At 41.8% G+C, this 18,430-nt stretch overlaps 1 protein-coding gene across 1 annotated transcript in view; it reads left to right on the forward strand.

The window, feature by feature from the left end:
• The window catches only part of pod1 (coronin), a 47,561-nt gene extending 29,504 nt beyond the window's left edge, over positions 1 to 18,057 (forward strand). Inside the window, exon 14 of the transcript XR_015329478.1 lies at positions 17,925 to 18,057. The gene's annotated coding sequence lies outside the window, so the exon portion shown is untranslated. The remainder of the gene's footprint in view (positions 1 to 17,924) is intronic.
• Positions 18,058 to 18,430: the final 373 nt, after the last annotated feature.

Raw genomic sequence — 18,430 nt, forward strand, 5'->3', positions numbered from 1 at the left:
TCTTATTTCTTAAACAAAATGTAACTCGTTGATTTGCCAGTACGCGGTTCATTTGAAAGCTAACTGCATACTGTGTAACGGAACTTTATGGTAAACCTATGGTGGACGAACCTGTCTAAGTTGGCAAAAAATGAGCAAAAAGTATTGGCGTCTCTAGACAATCACAGCTCTCTTCGGGAACAAAAGCGTTTTCCCTTACACTTGGTTAAGTAAACTAATGATTCCGCGCAATTCTTTGGCGCGGAATCATTAGTGGCACATATAGCCCCACCTCTGGCTTATTTAACTTCAGCCTGTGGGGTGCCAACGGTATGAACATCTTCAATTGACATTTTTTCGCAATTAAATTAATTATAGTGAATTTATTTTGGTTACACAATAGAAAAGTCGTTGATGAGTAAACCGGTAGATCTTTTCTTTCTTCTAAACGCCCCGCATTACGGCGAGTACCAATGACAGACTTAATGCTATGTATTCCTAATGCTATTCCTTTAAAGAAAAATCGCATTTGTTTCGGTACTCGTACGTTGCCGCTGCTGGTAACAGCGAGAACGGAGTGAGGCCTAGATCAAGAGAGTAGTTAGGTCGAATATCAACGAAGCGGTAGGCCAAATCGCAAAGCTATTGTCTGTGGAATTCACTAGGTCCGACTCAGAATTGGTTGAAAGAGGCAACAAGATGACGTAGGTGAAGGCTCGTTGGATTATGTGTTCATCCAGGAGAAGTGATTTCTTGTTGACGATTGCCGGTTGGACTGATGTGTAAATAAACCCAACCCATTAGTGCATACTAGGTCGAATTCCTCGAGTAGCTAAGTCGCAATGCCCAACGTAGCCAGGTTCAATGTACTAAGAATGGTACGAAGGAAAAGATCCGATCCAGATGCAAAGCCCCGGAAGGTGTCCTGAAGGACCCCCAACTTGAGTGGCCTTGAGGTGGCCGAAGTCAGAAAAATGCTAAGATTCTGGTGTGAACGAGATCATCACTAAACTCGTCATAGATGCCCGGGGGGTACGTAGCTGTTAATAGGCCCGTATTTCGAAAGGGAATGCTGTTGAGGACCTCGTCCAGGCCGGTCATCACTCTAGAAGTACGCAGAGATTCGAAAAGCTATAAAGCGTATTCTGAAGCGCTTACGTATTGGCCCCGACATATATTTACAGAAGGTGGTTTGTTGTGAAGGTAACCTACTAAATGTTCCGAGGTCTGCCACCTGTCTGCAATTAAGAAGGCCAATTATCAACAGATAACGTAGTTTTCCTGTACTGATATAAGCTTACTCGGCCTAAAGCTGCGATTTATTGACATGAAATCTGTCGAGGTCAAGACGTGAAACATATATCCCAATCCCTGCATGATGTGCTCACCGGCAAATTACCGTATTTGCATATTTCCTTTGATTTTGTGGTGCAAAGATTTCTTAACATTTCCATTTCCTAACATCACAATTTTGTTACGTATTTTTCAGTTTATGTTTTACTTATATTTGTTTTATATGGATCTTATTTACCAGGTTGCATAATTGATGAGACGTCATAGGGTGGTCGTGGCATTGAATTGTTGTACACAATTTACTTCACGGCAGAAAGCAGAGACGATTAGTGACGATTTTGTGACATCAAATAGTTACTCGCTTTAGTTTTTCACAGTTCCGCTGTAAGTTACTGTTGTGGTAAGGAAAAAGTGGGGGGCTTGGGGTAGTGGTAGGAATTAGACGCGAGGTGGGTAAGAAAAGTGTCCGACCCGCGAAAATTATTAACGCCTTTGCGGTCTCGTGTATCAGCAGAGAGTTAGTGAATGACGCACAGAAAGAAAAAAAACGACAGGCTTCTGCCTCTTTGCATGCCTGTCTGTCCATTCATGCCTTGGTCACATCGATGGCAGATGGAAAACGGCTGATTGTCTTGCTGGAGACTGCTAGTTTGCAAACAAGATGATAGATTCGGTAGTGAACCAATTTCCATGGAACGAAAAATGGCAAAGACTGAAAAGTTATATATATATATATATAATATCATAAAAATAACAATATAACAATTTAGCGGCAAAGAATGTGTTTGTTTGGCAGACTTTGACTTCCTAATGCACATGGACTGGAAACAGGAATAAAGCGACCACGGTCCTACAGGGCTTGGACAAATATGAAGTCATGCACAGCTTGAACACAAGCGAGTGTTTTTTACTGAAGGGAAATTGTGCACAGCATTTTCTGTTAACTATTTATCGCGTTGGAGTTCATATGAGAGCGGTTATAAGAATGTGATAGTTATTGAATCATCCTATCACAAACTGGTGCAACGACGCAAACTGGACTTAAATGGAAATAACACTCATGCTGGTTTTAACAATCAGTGTATTGATGCTTACGCGGTGAAACTGAAGCCAGGTTTAGCGAAATTTTATAAATCTCGTGGCATTTAAGAATCCGCATCCCATATCGAGGACCAGATGTCGCCGGTATTAGTTCACGTGTATTCACCTTCCAATCAAACAACTTCTAAATACTCATACGAATCAACCGTATTTTTGGTAATTGCCCCTTTTTTCTTATACAGTTTACGCCTGAAAAATTCGCTGCGAGGCTAGTGCCGAACGTGTAGGAGCATCTTCGAACAAACGTCATCGGACCGCATCGTATTTTCCCCATTGCGTTTTAGTATACTGTAGGGTGATTAATAGTAGAACTATTTCTACCAATAGATCCGATGGCGTTCCAAGCTGCAGCTTTTGAGTTTGTACCTAGGTAGATACCTGAATGAAGTAAACCTCTACACCAATGGAATAACATGTTTAAAAGTATTCTACAATTTACTATCGAGAAACGATTCTGCCCTCTAATTCGAACGCATGTAGATTTAAAGGTTGGTAACGTAAGGTAAATTAGGGTTATTAGTAAATGGAACTTCAATTGTAGGTGGCTGGGTAAGGCATTTTCACATTCAGTCCAGCTGTGTCCCGTCACTAGCAGTAGTTTATATCGATGACATGCACCCTGTCGCTAGCCAGCCGCTGTCTGATGGTTCAAAACTTCCAGCTCGAATGAAGGATGATAGACTCTCGCATCGTATCATAAGTAGCTTTCGCACATAGCTTGCTTAATGGACACTCGAGGTAGCCGTTCCTTTAGGATAGGCGGCTATAGGCGGACTTCGTTTTGCCGATAAGCGGTGTGGTTTTTCTGGACGAACATCTGAGAAATTAACAAACGTCGTGTCCTTACGCCTGCGCATCCTTTTCACAAAAATAACCCACTCGAAAACCAAACGCTTAAATTTATCGGCTCTTGGTTCGATCGAACCAAGAAATCGGTGAGGCGAAACTGCTAGCCCAAGAAGTAGGAAGCTTTGATCCGAACCCTGCCAGTTGACATACTACGGTAATAACGTGACACTCCTGGCGAGGCTTATTCTATTGGCGAGGTTTAGTGTCACGGTTTATGTAGCATGATTAATATAAAAAAGTTTAAAGTTTATTTCAAATATTCTGCCTGCATGCATCCTTCTTTAACCCTGTTAAACTTCCGTTTCCAGAGTTGGGCTCCTCCAAATAAAATAGCACACTACATAACAAAATGCATGATTCGTATACAGTACAACTTGAGCAACTTAAGTTACTCAAAGCGCTATATATGATCGATACACTAGCTTAAATGACGCACAACTTAGCTTCTAGCGAAACACTTTATTGGCAACGGCTACGCCGATATGGTGCCATTTCATCCCTACCGCTCTAGTTAGTACGTTTGATGCTTGTAAATGTTGTATGGCAAAGAAATACTTACTTTGTGCTCTACGTAGGTGCCACAGCCTCCTGGATTTTTACCATAACAACACGTAATAAGTTCTAAGTTAAGCTTTTCGTTCAACAAGAAATGACATTGTTAGGAAAACAGTGTATATTTAGGGACTGCGGTCTACATTGAAAAAGCTCCGAAATCGCAATGGTTAGACATTATTGACATAAATATCTCTGGAAGTATGAAATGTTTTTGACGTAACAGTAACGCGTACAAATGCAGGTGGTGGTTTACGAGACAAGTGAATATTTAATACGCATCCGTAGAAACGAGGAAAACCCAAAGAAAGACAGTGGAGTTATAAGCTAATCGAAATACTGCACCGAACGTGAGGTTCACGCAGCCTCTCAAGGTCAGCGAGTTATTATACGTCGCCCCTGTTTTATGATGAAGTATCTGCTGATAGTGACGCTTGTGAGTGAATTGTTACATAGTTCGACCTCTTAGAGTCGACTGAGGCCACTCGAAATAAACTAAAGGCTTTCTATATTTGGTAATTATAGTAGTCAAGATACGCAAATCACATCTGTATCAACATATTTTTAACTTTTAGGTCGCCTTTGGATTTTCAGTTGACTTCAGAAGCCTTCAACTTGTAGCCGCTTATCATGGGACAGGGTGCAAATATACAGATAGCAACAAATTAACATTTAATAAGAATCCTCGATGTACTATAAATGTAAGCATCCAAAAATCAAGCATTATTCGTGACCCGTGATGTTGGAAGCATGATTTCTCGCTTGAACATGCCCCAAATGTGTCTGAGATCCATGCCACAATATCGTCTATGTTGTTCTGTTGATCTAGCTCAGCTAGCACGGATTAAATTTTGCCACTAAGCCTAATATAAAAATCTATAGGAAGCATATCGTGGACCATTTTATCCCAATTTAGAGATTAATCCTGAAATCTCATAGAGAAACAAAGAACATTGGTCTATTGACTTCCCGTGGACAAGGGATTATTCGTATCTATTTTGCCCGGCTTCATATCGTCTTAAATAGCCTTATGCAGCTGTATACCTAACAATGTAGATTGTTAGGTTCGTGATCGCAGATTAGTACGTGGCCTTTTTGGCTAAACGGACGTTTCATTGCATCAATGGAATAATACGGTGTAGTTCATTATGTAGGTATCCGGTTAATGATACTCAGCTCGACTGAGCTATCCTGAAACAGCATTTTTGTCATAGAAATCAATCTTTAAAGACTGCGAATTCAAAACACATATGTTCTCCCTATACGAATCTACATAGGTTTAAGATAGCCTGGATATTTTGAGCCATTTAAGCTAAAACCTAAACTTATTTCCTGTTATGTTCCTCCTGATTTTCTGTTGTTCTACCGAAATAGTTTAAATTATAGCCATCTTAAATCAGTTAATATTAATCAGTCTAATTAGATATAAGAAATTTCAGTTCTAACGAGTGCAGTGACTTGGCTTTACGGGAAAATACTACAAAGAGGATTTTGACAAATCAACTAATTTCTAAAATATTAAACGAACGTCCCTGTTAACTGAGAAAAAAACGACCGTTTCGAGTAGTTTCGTCTGCAGCTGTCCACAATTTGCCTAACACTCAAATACAAAACCTGCTTAATTTATTCGACAGCAGACATTTACGTAGATTGACAAAAAACTACCCCACAATACTAATGAAACCCAGCAGGTCGTTGCCGTCGAAAATATTCGTAAACGTTTTAGAATTTTAGAAACCATTGTTTATTGCTTACCTGCTTGACTCTCCAGCGGTCTAAGATTCACATGAATGTTTTTAGGGTTACGATGAAGTTTTTAAGTTAAGTATACAACTGCATGGCGGAATGACAGTGTATCGCCACAATGGTAAGACGACTTGATCGAATACGAGAGCTGTAGCAAGGTACTCACATGGATAACACCATGGAACCACGCGGAAGGTTAAACAAAACGGGGCAATGAGATAGCTGCAGGAAGATGATTGCGACAGTAAGGTAATGTAACAAAATAGCTCTAAGTACACAGAAGAAGGCTGATCTTGGGATTAGAGACGTAGCTAGATAATAATATTGATTATTATAGTCACATAACTTTTGTCGTGTCGACTTAAAAATCTGCAACTTCCGGTCGTAACTGTTTTCATCACATGTTGTTTAAAAGGCGATAACGTAAAATCGAGAAGTTTCTAACTTGAGTACCTCTATTTCGTGAATAATCTAGTTACATTGGTAACGTTTGACAAGTATGTTTGCTATCAGATTCCGAGCAGCGATTGCTCGTCTGCGAAATTTGCACGGCTTCCTTATAGGCCATAGAGTGCTACTTAACCTAATAAAATAGAAATACTCACCCAACACAACTTGTTAAGGTAGATGGATGGTAGATTTAACTCTGCAGTGGTATTTCATATGATACTCGGGCCTTCATAGACCTTAATTTGCGACTTCATTTGGCGAAAAGCGTGCAAACACTGTAACAGGATGTTTATCTATTGACAAAACCCTCTTATGATGCTATAGCGACGAAGACCACTAAGAAACACAATATACTTAATGTTGTGGATGTATGTGGGGGTAGATTTTCGAATGTTTACAATGCCGAGGCAGTGTTTTACCGATTAGTCGATCTGATGTGTTCACTCGGCCATAGTTGTTTACTTTATTCGGTAGATTCAAATGCTGATAGACGGAAAAAATCATGTTTAATTTTTTCAAAGTATAGTTTTCATGCATTGCGGTTATTATCAGCAAAAAAAAAAAAAAAAAACAGCATCATAGATCAAGTGAAATAAAAAATATTTCAGTCAACCAAATCTCTGCATGCTATTATTACAGTGTCCTTTTTCAATGCATTATGTTACGCCACGATTTAGCTAGCGATCTCAAGCAGGGGCATCTTCCTCCATCATGAGCAATTATTCAATGATAAATGACGTGACTGTACTGTTCAGATGTCAACGAAGTACTCGCATTAAAGATTGATGTATTTTTCGCCAATTGGTCTTCATCTAGAGCCACCTCGACTAGCTGTATAATGATCGTGCTGAGACTTCTCTATGCCATCCCAAAAATAGCTAAGTCGCTTTGCAGCGGCAGTCGCGGAAGTCGAGCGTTAGACGGCACTCACAAGTCCTCCACAGTTCTGATACGGCTATGCGCGTCGCGTTTTTTTGCCTGTATGTGCGTATGAGTGCGTACTCAACATTGGCAGAGGGCCATATAAATAGCTCCTCTCAGACCTGGCCTACTTCCAAGGCATCCAAAACCCTTGTGCTTGGAGAACTACCACAAGTCTCTTGGCGTATGGGAAACGTTTTGGGCGCACCCAACGTTCTTTCGAATTCTCGTCGATATCTATTATTTTTCGCTAAGTTTCCCGACGAATCTTAGTTAGCGGGTAGTGAGTGTGTGCGGTTATCGAGAGTCGCAAGCATTCTACCTAGCTAAGAAAACCGCAAGAACTTGTTGGTACTCTGTTATGAGTGTCGCCACAATGGACGTCTCTCTGCTCTGTTCTCTAGCCTGTGCTCGTCTCGACAGTGTCTTGTAGCTAGGCAGGGTGTTCTACCAGAACGACAAGCGGCTCTTCAAGACTGTTGACATGTCCGCTTGCAATTTCTCCCTTTCCTTCTTTCTCCCTCTCAACTTCCCTCGTCTTTTCATCAACTACTCCTCCATCCTTCTTCGCTCAGATTTGCTCCCAGGTGCCAGAGCCGCTTTTCCTTTCCCGACATATACTATCAGCCGCCGCCGCCGCCGCCGCCGCCGCCGCCGCCGCCGCCACCACCACCACCACCACCACCTGAATCATATCCCCTCCCTCGAGCCGCCTTGACCCTCTAATGCTGAACGGGGCTATTCATTGCTAGCGTAAGTAGCGACAGAGGCAAGCTCGTTGTATATCTGCAATGCAAACGTCTTGCCTGTATGATATCGCCATTGGTTTTCGCCGTACACTGCTGGTTAGGACGGGCGAAACGAAACGCGGGGCGACAATCTGCTCACTGCCGGTGTTACAAGTCGTAATCCTTATGGTCGCCGGTGGTTGTGTGGTCGCCGGTAAAACTAACCGACGGGTGGACGCCTGACTCTCTGACAGGCAGGCAATGAGGCTGGCAAACCAAGCGAACGTAGGACGAGATGGAAGAACAGCAGCGGCAGCAGCAGTGGTGGCACTGCTCGGTCCAGAAAGGAAGGGCGCTGAAAACTGCTGGTAGCTAGGAAATAGGGAGTTGGCGAAGTAAGGCTGACGGTGAGAGGCGTATAGCAGGGCACGGAAAACCGAGTGGAGGAAGACGAGATTGAGGTTGGGGGTGTCTTCAGAGGGAACTGCGGGAGCGGGGGTCTGCCATGGCGTCAACTCCCGTGGGAAGCTTCCCTTTCCGGGACGGCGGAGTTTGTGCTCCGTGCGCTGCTCGCTAGGCTGTTTTACGCATGCGCCGCCAATCCGGCAAGCTTCGGACGCTCGCGGTAGCAGCCAGTTCGCAATCGGGTGAAGGAAGAACGGCTCTGAAGGAAGAAGAAGGAGGCCAAGAGGCAGCAGCGGTGCACGAAGTGGACGGGAGCTACTACGGGAACAAGTGGACACCTTGTTATCATCATCATCCATCCGGGGGGGGAAGCGTCAATCCTGGTGCTAGTACCAACGAAAGCGCCAGCAACAGTCCTGACAACAACTGAAAATACCAACAAACCGCCAACGGTTCAGCGATAACACTGCCGCCGTCGTTATCGTCGCCGCCGCTGCATCTGCATACCGCGTGTAGCAGCAGCCGCAATTGTACTGCGCTGCCAGATTGGAGCTTGCGTTCCTTCGTGCATTCGCTAGCTAACAACAACAACAGCAACAACTGTGTCAGTTCGTCACCGCTGCAACACCATGGCGCACTAATCGAATAAACTTCGCTTTGATCATCGTCATGAAACTCCATCTGTCAAACAGAGTTGACTCACATTGGAAGTGTTCATCTTCATAGACCGACGAGTGTCAGACGTCTGTGTCAAGCAAAAGAAGATGAAAAATGAAGGCAAAAATTATTTTAAAAAAAAAATAGAGACACCAGTAGAAACAGCAGTTGCAGCATCAGCACAAAATACACTCGTACAGATAACCTAACTAAGAACCCCATGTACGCATTCAGTGGCGAGTGAACCTAGGTCCATCGAAACCTCTGTGCTAACTGATATCAATTGAACTCTAAAACAAATCAGAAGCAACTCAGTCAGAGTCGGGTGTAGGCAAACATGAAGCCGCTCTGCCGGCTGCAATCGCCAGCACCTAACCTGCTGCTGCTGCCATACCCAGCTTCTGGCGAAGGGGTCTGAATACTCAATGAGACGCACAAAGACGCGCGACTAAAGGCTCAAACACCAGCAGTAACGACAACAGGCGCGCTTAGTGTAATGTGTACATTTTAAATCTGCATTGCTTGGCTAGACGGACGGACGAATGAACGAACCAGGCGCCGACACAAGATAAGCACGATCAGGATTCAGATCGCTACGGATCTCCTCTCGATTTCGTCTGAAAAAACAGGTGAGGCAAGCTGCGACACGACATTAAATTAGGTGACAATAAATGCATAGGAGCAGTACGACGACTCGGTATTCGTCTACGAGTGTTTTTATAAAGATGCACCAGTATTAAAGATTATACTGACTACATAGGCTAGCCTATCCTATATTTACACGAAAACCGTGAGAGAGATCGAAGAGTCATTTTTACTCGTGTTCGGCTAATGATTATATATATATAGATCCCACCGCTCTACAAGAACCTTAATCAGTTCCTTCTAACAGTATGTTAGTGTTTTTAAAATAGGTCAAAGATATAAGCACGTAAAATCATTGTGTATTACGCTACATGGAGAAATATGAAAGTAATAGGCTTTTTACTGCAGAATAGTTCTCAGATTGGCTGCTTCTAGTTCGATGAAGGCGTTTTATTTACTTCAATTGGACATAACCTCTAAACTGCATCATCTCCTTGCTTGGGATAAGTTTTTACTTTGTCGCAAAAATTGTATTGTTTTAGAACTTTGAAGTTAACAATGCTGAATGAAACTTTACTATCGCTCAGGCTTTGCTATGAGGCTAAGCTTACTTTCACTAATAGTCGTAGTTCTATTGAAGACCTATCCACGATGCAGTTGTGTGTATATTGTGTTGATCACTGCAAACGTAACGGTCGATAGGGTTTTATTAATTTTACTTTCAATAAACAGCTGAAGAACATCTATGCAGTTGATTGATCCTACTCTGTTTTTCCGCTTTGCTTTATTTTTGTTCCGTTGAATTACAATCGACATCGTGGAATTAGGGTTTGACGTAGATAGTAACCAGCAGTTAGCCTTCTGGGAAGTTTGGCAAGCTATAGATTTGGACTACGGCAGAGACGCCGCTGGAAAAGGCAGCGACGATTAACGAACTTATAGTCCTTTCCTTCCGTCCGTTCAAGTGCCTCTTAGTTTTTTTTAGAGCTCTTTTTTCGTCGGGAAAGGCCAACAGGAAGGCGCAATAGAAGGCGACGTACAGCAGCATTTTCTGATATTCGATCCGGTATAGCTGACCCATCGTTACGAAGAATTGACGTTGCCTTGACAACTATACGTTCGAAAGATGACTGCGGATCGTGAGCTATTCTAGAGGAGGGAAACGTGCTATTAAGTTAAAAATAGTCACTCTGTCTTTTGCAAGGGCTATCCCTGCCCAACAGCCGACAAGAAGGCTTTCTTCTAGCGAAAAGCGATAGCCAAAACTAGCAACGCACGCGCCGCGACACAGACAGATAATCTAGCAAGAGTACCGATCGGCAAGTAGCGCTTCCTAAAAAAAAAATCCTTATTAGGTCCTGCACAAAATGCCAAATTTAGCCAACCTGTTCTCTAACATCCTTGATGCCCGCCAAATACCATGCATTCGAAGCTCGAAATATTTGACAACCCCTTATCTTGTTGTGTCGTCCATTAGGATATATGTCATCACACTGAGTGTTAACGGAGACTTGCCAATATATATTCAGGTTATCGATATAATTTATCATTTATAGGAAATGGTGGCTTATCGGGTTTTTCTGTTGTAAGCGGTAACATAGCGATGTATCTATGTGTGAGTGTGTGGTGTATGAGTGTGTGTCTCAACCGTACAGGCAGACCTCTGGGCCTCTTTCGGATGATGATGATGATGATCCTCTGGGCCAAATTGATACCGATATTTTATACCCATCCCTGCTAACAATGTCGTCGCTATAGTAACCGAAGGAAGTATAGCGTCATTTAATGGGTCGTTTTTTTTGAAACATTTAAAATATCATTCTGCAAGCATTTAAATTACACGACGACAGTCAGCATTTGTACTGGTTCATTCTTAGTAGTCAGTACTTGTAAATATACCTTTCTCCAACTTTGTGGAAACTTTTACGTTGCTCAAGCGTACGTAAATCGAGCTTGACGAACACGATACAGGATTTTCCCTGATTCATTCACTGACGATATTGCAGTAAGCCACTTTTGAAACTTGTCCATATTATTTTGTTGTCTCCTTTATACATTGTAGTGTTACTTTTGCGGGTCGACCTTCCATTCAATTAGAGATCCGAGAAACACTTGCTGTTTAGATATGAGCAGTAGATGCGGCGACAACGACTTACTAATCACTTTTTATATATATGTAATCCTGTGCGGCAGAATGCTTGTGCTGACGCCCTTGTACAGTTGGGTTTTGGAATTGTGCGGGTGAGTCGCCCGGACGTCGGGTCAGAAGCGGAGAGCACTGCCCTGCGCCTACGAACAGAATAACCCCTCCTGTTTAACTGAGTATAAAAGCGCTCAATGTTTCGTCACGGCAGTTAAATTGAGGCAACGTTCCATTTGCGGGTGACAAACTGAAACAGGCGCATTAAGTTGGGCGTCACCTTTTGGCCTGTTCATTTACCAGGCAAACGTCGTTAGAATAAGGAAAGAGAGAAAGAAAAGTCTTGGGTTGGGACGTAAGGAAAAAGGATGACATGAATGGGGGCAAACATCCCGCCGTACAGCATAGTCCGTAGGGAAGCAACTCAATTACGAACAAAAAATGAAAGAAATGCCGTGTCGTTGCTGAATTAAATAAGATCAATCTCCTGTTTGCCACGGTACACACGGTTACGGTGGGCGTCCCCTATACACAGCATCACTTTTGAATAGACTTAAGATCAGTCATTGACAGAAAAAACACAACGAGAAATGTCCAAAAGTTTCTTGTCCGTCCATATAACGCCAGCCAATAGCCAGTGTGTTACTTTCGCTTTCCCATTGTCCTGCTGTTTACCCCAAAAGTTTAGGCAGTGGAGTAGTAAACTGCCGAGGCGCATTTTTTCGGAATAGACGCACCAGCAGTTTAAGTTTACAGCGGCACTTCTGAATCTGCTGTAAGTTATTAGTTATTATTATTATTATTAGTACTGCTGCCGTTATGCTACCAGGAATCCTCTTGATCGTTCAAAGGATGACGTCATAAGTGGCTTTAGTATTTTACATAGATATACCGCTGGTACATTTACAAAGAAGAAAATATAAAGCTGCCATGAAATCGCAGGTAATGTGTATTATATTATCTTTAATATTCCTCATAAACATTTTTTTTTATTTAACGTCATTTGTTTGAGACAGTGAAACGACATTGATGACCGTACAAATACTAGTAAATAACAATAAAAGGTACCGGCTTATAAAGGAAGTCTTCCTAATGAATGGTTTAATTAGTGTTAACTTATTACCCTGTTTCCATAACGCCAGTATTTACCTACACCTATTATATACGTACTGGAATGTTGATTCGAATATTCAACCCGGTGACGAAAAGACGCTACCTCCTCTTAGTGACCACTTTGCTTTTATTTACAGCGTATTTGTGCAGATTTTTCTGTCTGCACATCCATAGTTATACGTTTGACCGCTCGCTGCTCCGCACATCATAGTAAAGCGCTTTTGTATATACTGAGCATCTATTCGCGTCATACTATTACAGCGTCCGTCAATTAACGGTGACGCCTTGCCAATATACTATAGTAGAAGGTGTTTTTCGAGGTGCTGACTCGATTCACGTAAAAGATGTTCGATACATAGTTGCCACGAAGCATCTTTTAGTTAGCGTATTTTGATCGACATTTAAATGTCAAACGAACCACCGCAGGGCCACCAAATAAGTATCTATTCCTGTTGTGGGCCTAAGCTGCGAGCCTGTTACTCTTCTCCCTATTCGTTCGTATGGATAATAAATGCCGATCTTCTAAGTTAACCTTTTTATTGGAGGTCGGAATCAAAACACTGGATACTAGCTCTGACAACCGATCATGTTCGTTGACGTCTGTTCCAGATGCTGGTAGCTATCCCGCACAAAATACCAAAATGGGAGGTGCCAATGGGTTTATCGAGCAGTGAAAAATCTAACTCGGTCAACCTGGGCTTCGCTTTAACAAAAAAAAGTGCAGACACAGAACGAGTGACATAAATGGCAGCTTCATTTTCGAATAACGAGATTTGATAAGACGCCTCTTAGGTTTATAAAATTTAATACGTGACAACCCAATTAAGCGCAAAACTTTTCTTTGCATGGAACATGTATACAAGCGAAGTTACAGAGTCTGATTTTTGAAACTACGTAACATCAGCGTTACATTAGCTTGATTATCCCGAAAATTGCTCACCACAAGTAAATATAATGGAAAACAACCTTTAATTATACAAGATGACCTGTTGTCAAGCGGTATCACGATTGATTTAATTTAAAATTTAACCTAGCTTCAAAATAGACTTTGTCAGTAGGCTTCTCTGCCGGTTGGTCTTTGCGTCTGGCTTTAGGTAAAAAGGCCGAACGAAAAGGTTATTGCTTAATACCGGCTTCCGCTACGATCTTTTCGGCTATTTGCCGTCCCTAGTGGCTACAATCATATTAACCCACGGAACGAAGTGTACATTCTTCTTCACCCGAAAAGTATTTGATCCAGTTGGAAGTACGAGGTACGAGTTTGATATGTTTGTATATTTTATTATTTGTGATCGTGGATTTAACGGAAAAAATTTACTGTCTCTTATGATCGAGCGCTTAAATGCGTTTCCATCTGTTATGACATTTACTTCAATCAGCACCGATTACCAACGCAGTTTTCTATATTTCAAAAGAAAATGGCGACCCCCTTAACTCCTCAACTTATCGTTCAGCTTAGAACCGCCACCGTCCCGGTGATAGCAATGCTGGTATCATAAAGCGAGTAGGCGAAAGTCGCCAGTTCGAGTCTGGACATACAGATGAAAACTAGTTGAAAAAAATTTAACAGTAACGTCAGAGAGCCTTATAGAGGGTGCGCGATTGCAAGGCCGCTCACATAACTTTCGATATATGAGGAACGCGCCACATAGGAACCCTATAGCAACGCGTCATCTTTCTGCAGCGCTATTTCCACGTACAAAACCTAACACTTGTCCCCGAGGGAACTTAGCACATTTCACCTCTAACATCGATTCACAAACGTAAGCTTGCGACGTTACAAGTTAGCTCTGTTTTAAGAGCTTTATCGAACTGCCATTAACAAAAGCGGATGTTAAAAATCTGTTTTGTCAAAATTCCGAACTCTTCCACATTTAGAAGCTCAATTTCGTTAACCGATACTAAAGCCGATAAGGGTTTGTGTACCATCAAAATCTCGTCGACGCGTGTCAGCTTTTTATAAATTAGGGTAACAATGATAATTCATCGTTCTCGTATACGATTTTAGATTGTTGTCGTCTCATAGTCATATGTAACAGTTGTCGCCACAAATACATATTGCTAGAAAATGGTCCGTGTGGGCATTAGGTAACAGGCTCAGCAGAAAAAGGCATTTTGAGTGCCTTGTCCGATGCTTCTCACAGTGTAGTTTTCCTAGGTCTTTCTTAATTTAGGATTATCTGAACTACTTGAACAAAAGATTTTTTTTAAATATATTCAGTCAACATACACAAATAAAGGCTTCCTTCGAACGTTCCGAGCTCCTTTTGAATAGGGACAGAACGGTGTTCGAGTAATTATCCCTCAAATATTCCTGAAGTATGATCAGGATGCTGGCTATGTTGTCATTATAATACAAAGTACAAGGCCCTGCGAGAAGCGGTGCTGGAGAAGACATTGCGCCAGTAGTAGCATTGTGGTCACAAGATCCATGTCAGGTCGGCCAGTGTAGCTCGACGAAGTCGGACGAGGTGGAGTGTCTTCATACAAGTTTATATACAAAGATATTTCAGCATTTGTCTTTCTCTGGACGGTTGGATCATGAACATAAAAAGTAACGAGCTTCGCCGTATTCTGCCATCAAAACAGGAAATGGTAGTTGAAGTTTTCTCGAGGTAAAATTGATCTTAAACGTATCAGTACTTCAAAGCAAATAGAACTCTAGTTTTACTATTTAGAAAATATTTCCAGTGGCAGTTAAGCTATCTATTTTCTAGCTAAAAGTGAATACAGAACTGAATTTTAAATTTAAATTATTGTATCATTATCACAGTACCTAAGAAAAGCATTTTTTTGTTTGCTCTTGTGTCCTGTTTTATTCAATCTTTAATCAACAATACATTAATCGATACAGCATTTTATAAGCCTCTGTGTCGGTTTTGTAAATCCTGATGCATTTTGTTTTAAACAGCTTGCTTTTTCGTTGAAACAGGTTCAGGGAATAGGCGCGTACAGTGGTTATCAGTGGAACCTATCTGTGGTGGTCGACGGTGTCGAAGGTAATGACAAGTACAGATGCTAGGCAACTCTGAAAGGTACGAAATATGAATCCTCAGCTCCTTTGTAAGGATTTCTGGCGCCGTCTTAGTAACTTCTTTCTCAGGGAAGTTTTATTTACCTGTACTAGTCAGTGTTTCTATTGAGAATATTAAGCCAGCTTCGCTCCGTCACAAGTAGTTGAATCCTCCTTATTGAATATAAAGCGGTGAGCTAAAAAAAAAAACTCAACTGCAGCTGTGGCGGTTCTTCGGACGCACGGCGAACCTTACAATATAATAGTAAATATATTTTATTGAAAGGAGACTAAAATGATACAGTCGGGCTGGTGTTTATGATCTGTGGCTGTACTAAAAACTTACTTCTGAGACTGCTTTATCGAACCCAGTAAAATACATTCAACTTAGCTTTAAAATGAAACTATTAAATACTCAGTCGTCAACGATAACTTGAAGCTAGGCAACGCTAGAGAAGATCATCTGATCGAAGAAAGTGTTTTACCGCCCTAGGGACACCCTTTTTCAAATATTGCCTATGCAATACCCTCTTTCGTTATATGTTTGCTAAGAGCGCATTTCTACGCGTGCACAGTATGCCCATTGTGTTTAGTTAGAGAACCATATAATTGCTTTGCACGGGAAAAGTCAGCTTGGTGATGCACGAGGCAGCTTCAATTGCATCCATAATATAATTTTAGAGTTACATCCGCATAGCAAAAATCACTCCTAAATCATTGTAAACTGCTAGTTTATTAATGGCCTGCCGATTTAAGCAGTATGGCGTCGTGTTAGCAACAGATAGCAGCGTATTTGATCAATTATGACTGATATCATAATTTAATTTCAAACTAACCAAGGTTTAGACTATTTTTGCTGCTTCGAATCTCGATACATGCTTTCAGCTAATTGGCTTTCATTTTGTAGGTAATGTCCAACTGTAAGAGGCACAGGGTTGGGTCATAAATGCAGAGTATGTACAGAGTAGGATCTAGGCATGCGCCCTGAAGAACTGCGGAGGGGGGGACTGGTAGTTCGCTCAGGCATAGTCATTGATCTTAATTACGAAGGTCCTATCTATGAGGTTCGAGCGGCACGAAATAAGCAGTACAAGATCAATCCCTAGAGATCGAAGGTGCTGTTCTCAGACATCATCTCGTTGGGACTCTGGTTGGGATGCCTTCAACTATTGCGTAAGTACTGAGTAGGTCCTGCCAAGAACAGAAACCGCTCTTTTTTCTGCTTGATTCACAAAAAAAAAACACCAAACAGGCAATTTTGAAAACCAGTGGCGCATTTATAAGAGTTTTAAATTAGACGAGATAAAGGTAACTTACAAATTCAATGATTAGGTGGTAGTGGTAGCTATGTATGTATTTTCAGCTAAAGTAAAAAATGTTTGACTTTCCTAACACGCACGAGCATCGCTGTTGTGCATAGCTACATAAATTGAAACGTAGACTACACTGGATAGTCGACCACTAAACCTAGGAAGTTCAAAAACAGAGATTGTAGATGCCTACTAACCTATGATGGTAAATGCTTTTGGGTTTCGGGCAAAAAAGTTCCGAGATGTAAAATTGACACGGGCTCTTGCTCGGTGTCATGCTAACTCCTCTTCTTACTTCTACTCATAACTCTTCTAACTAGTTTACCTCATAAAGTTCTGGTTAACAGTTAAGAATCCGATGGCAGAAAGGGTCGAAGTGTTAGGCTCTACAAAAAAAACTTCTCCTTTTTTTAGCCGGCACTCTGCCTAGGTGGTGAATATTTCAACTAAATGAAATTTTGACATTCTAACAGGTTGCTATTTGCCATGAATTTTGGTGAATTTCGTTCCCGGAAGCTTCGTCTAAGATTATCGATAATGTCAAGTATCTATGACTACGTGAATATTTTATTAGAATAATGCCAAAGCTTCTGCATGATGGTTACTTAAAGGCATTTATCAAATAAATCTTATATAAAATAGAATCTGGGCTGATGAGTGCAAAGAAAATAGTTTTAATAATATATATATATATAGCTTTAGAAAGCCACCGCTTTGGTAGATCGAAAAAGGCTAGTCCTATGTTTCGATTTGAAACTCGGCCTAAACAAAATATACTGCTCGTGTGAGCCTAGCGTGCATAGCACATTTACCAAATTACATCGTTTCTCTGTACGTCGTGTACCCCCCTTGCTTTCAGCACAAATCGTAATTGCAATACCTCAGATCACAAACTAACTGAGGATTGCAGCGGCCTCTCCGATGACGTTTTCAAGCTCTCAGGCACGAAGTAGCATTCCCCCTTTTTCTCGCGTGTATGAAATCGTTGAGACAAGCGCCGTTCGTAGTCTGATGAAGCAACCGTGCTTGTTGTCTATACAGGATGCTATAATAGCTCTGGTCGGCTCTTCGTTTGATTCCAGGCTGCCGCTCGCCCGCGTCGCCGCGATGTCCTTTCCTCCGCCGCCGTTTGAACTACTACTGCCGTTTCCCTGCTCGTCTAAGTTGCATCTCCTTGAACTGCATTATTACAATAAGCAGCAGCAGAAGAAGCGGATTATCATCAGCTTTGTATCTACCAGCATCAACAGTATCACCACGAACAACAACAGCAGCAGCAGCAGCAGCAACAGCAGCAGCAGAAACAAGAACTGGAGAATCAGGACCGCACCCACGAGTAAAGCCGCAGCTGTCGCCTACGCCATCTTGAACTACGCTATCTCCACCACAACATCCGTTGCCGCTTATTGCACTAGCATTGCCGTTTTGATCTCATTCTCAGCAGCAAGATCATTATCCGTGTCGTCATCATCATTGTACCGGTTATTGTTATCAGAATCGTCCGCGATTGTTGCCTTCATGTTGTTGATGTTGTTCTCGCCGACATCGTCTTCATTACCGTTATCATCGCTATTAACGCCATCGCTAA

The sequence above is a fragment of the Varroa destructor genome, unplaced genomic scaffold (assembly GCF_002443255.2).
Source record: "Varroa destructor unplaced genomic scaffold, Vdes_3.0 BEIS01000005.1, whole genome shotgun sequence".
NCBI lineage: Eukaryota > Metazoa > Arthropoda > Arachnida > Mesostigmata > Varroidae > Varroa > Varroa destructor.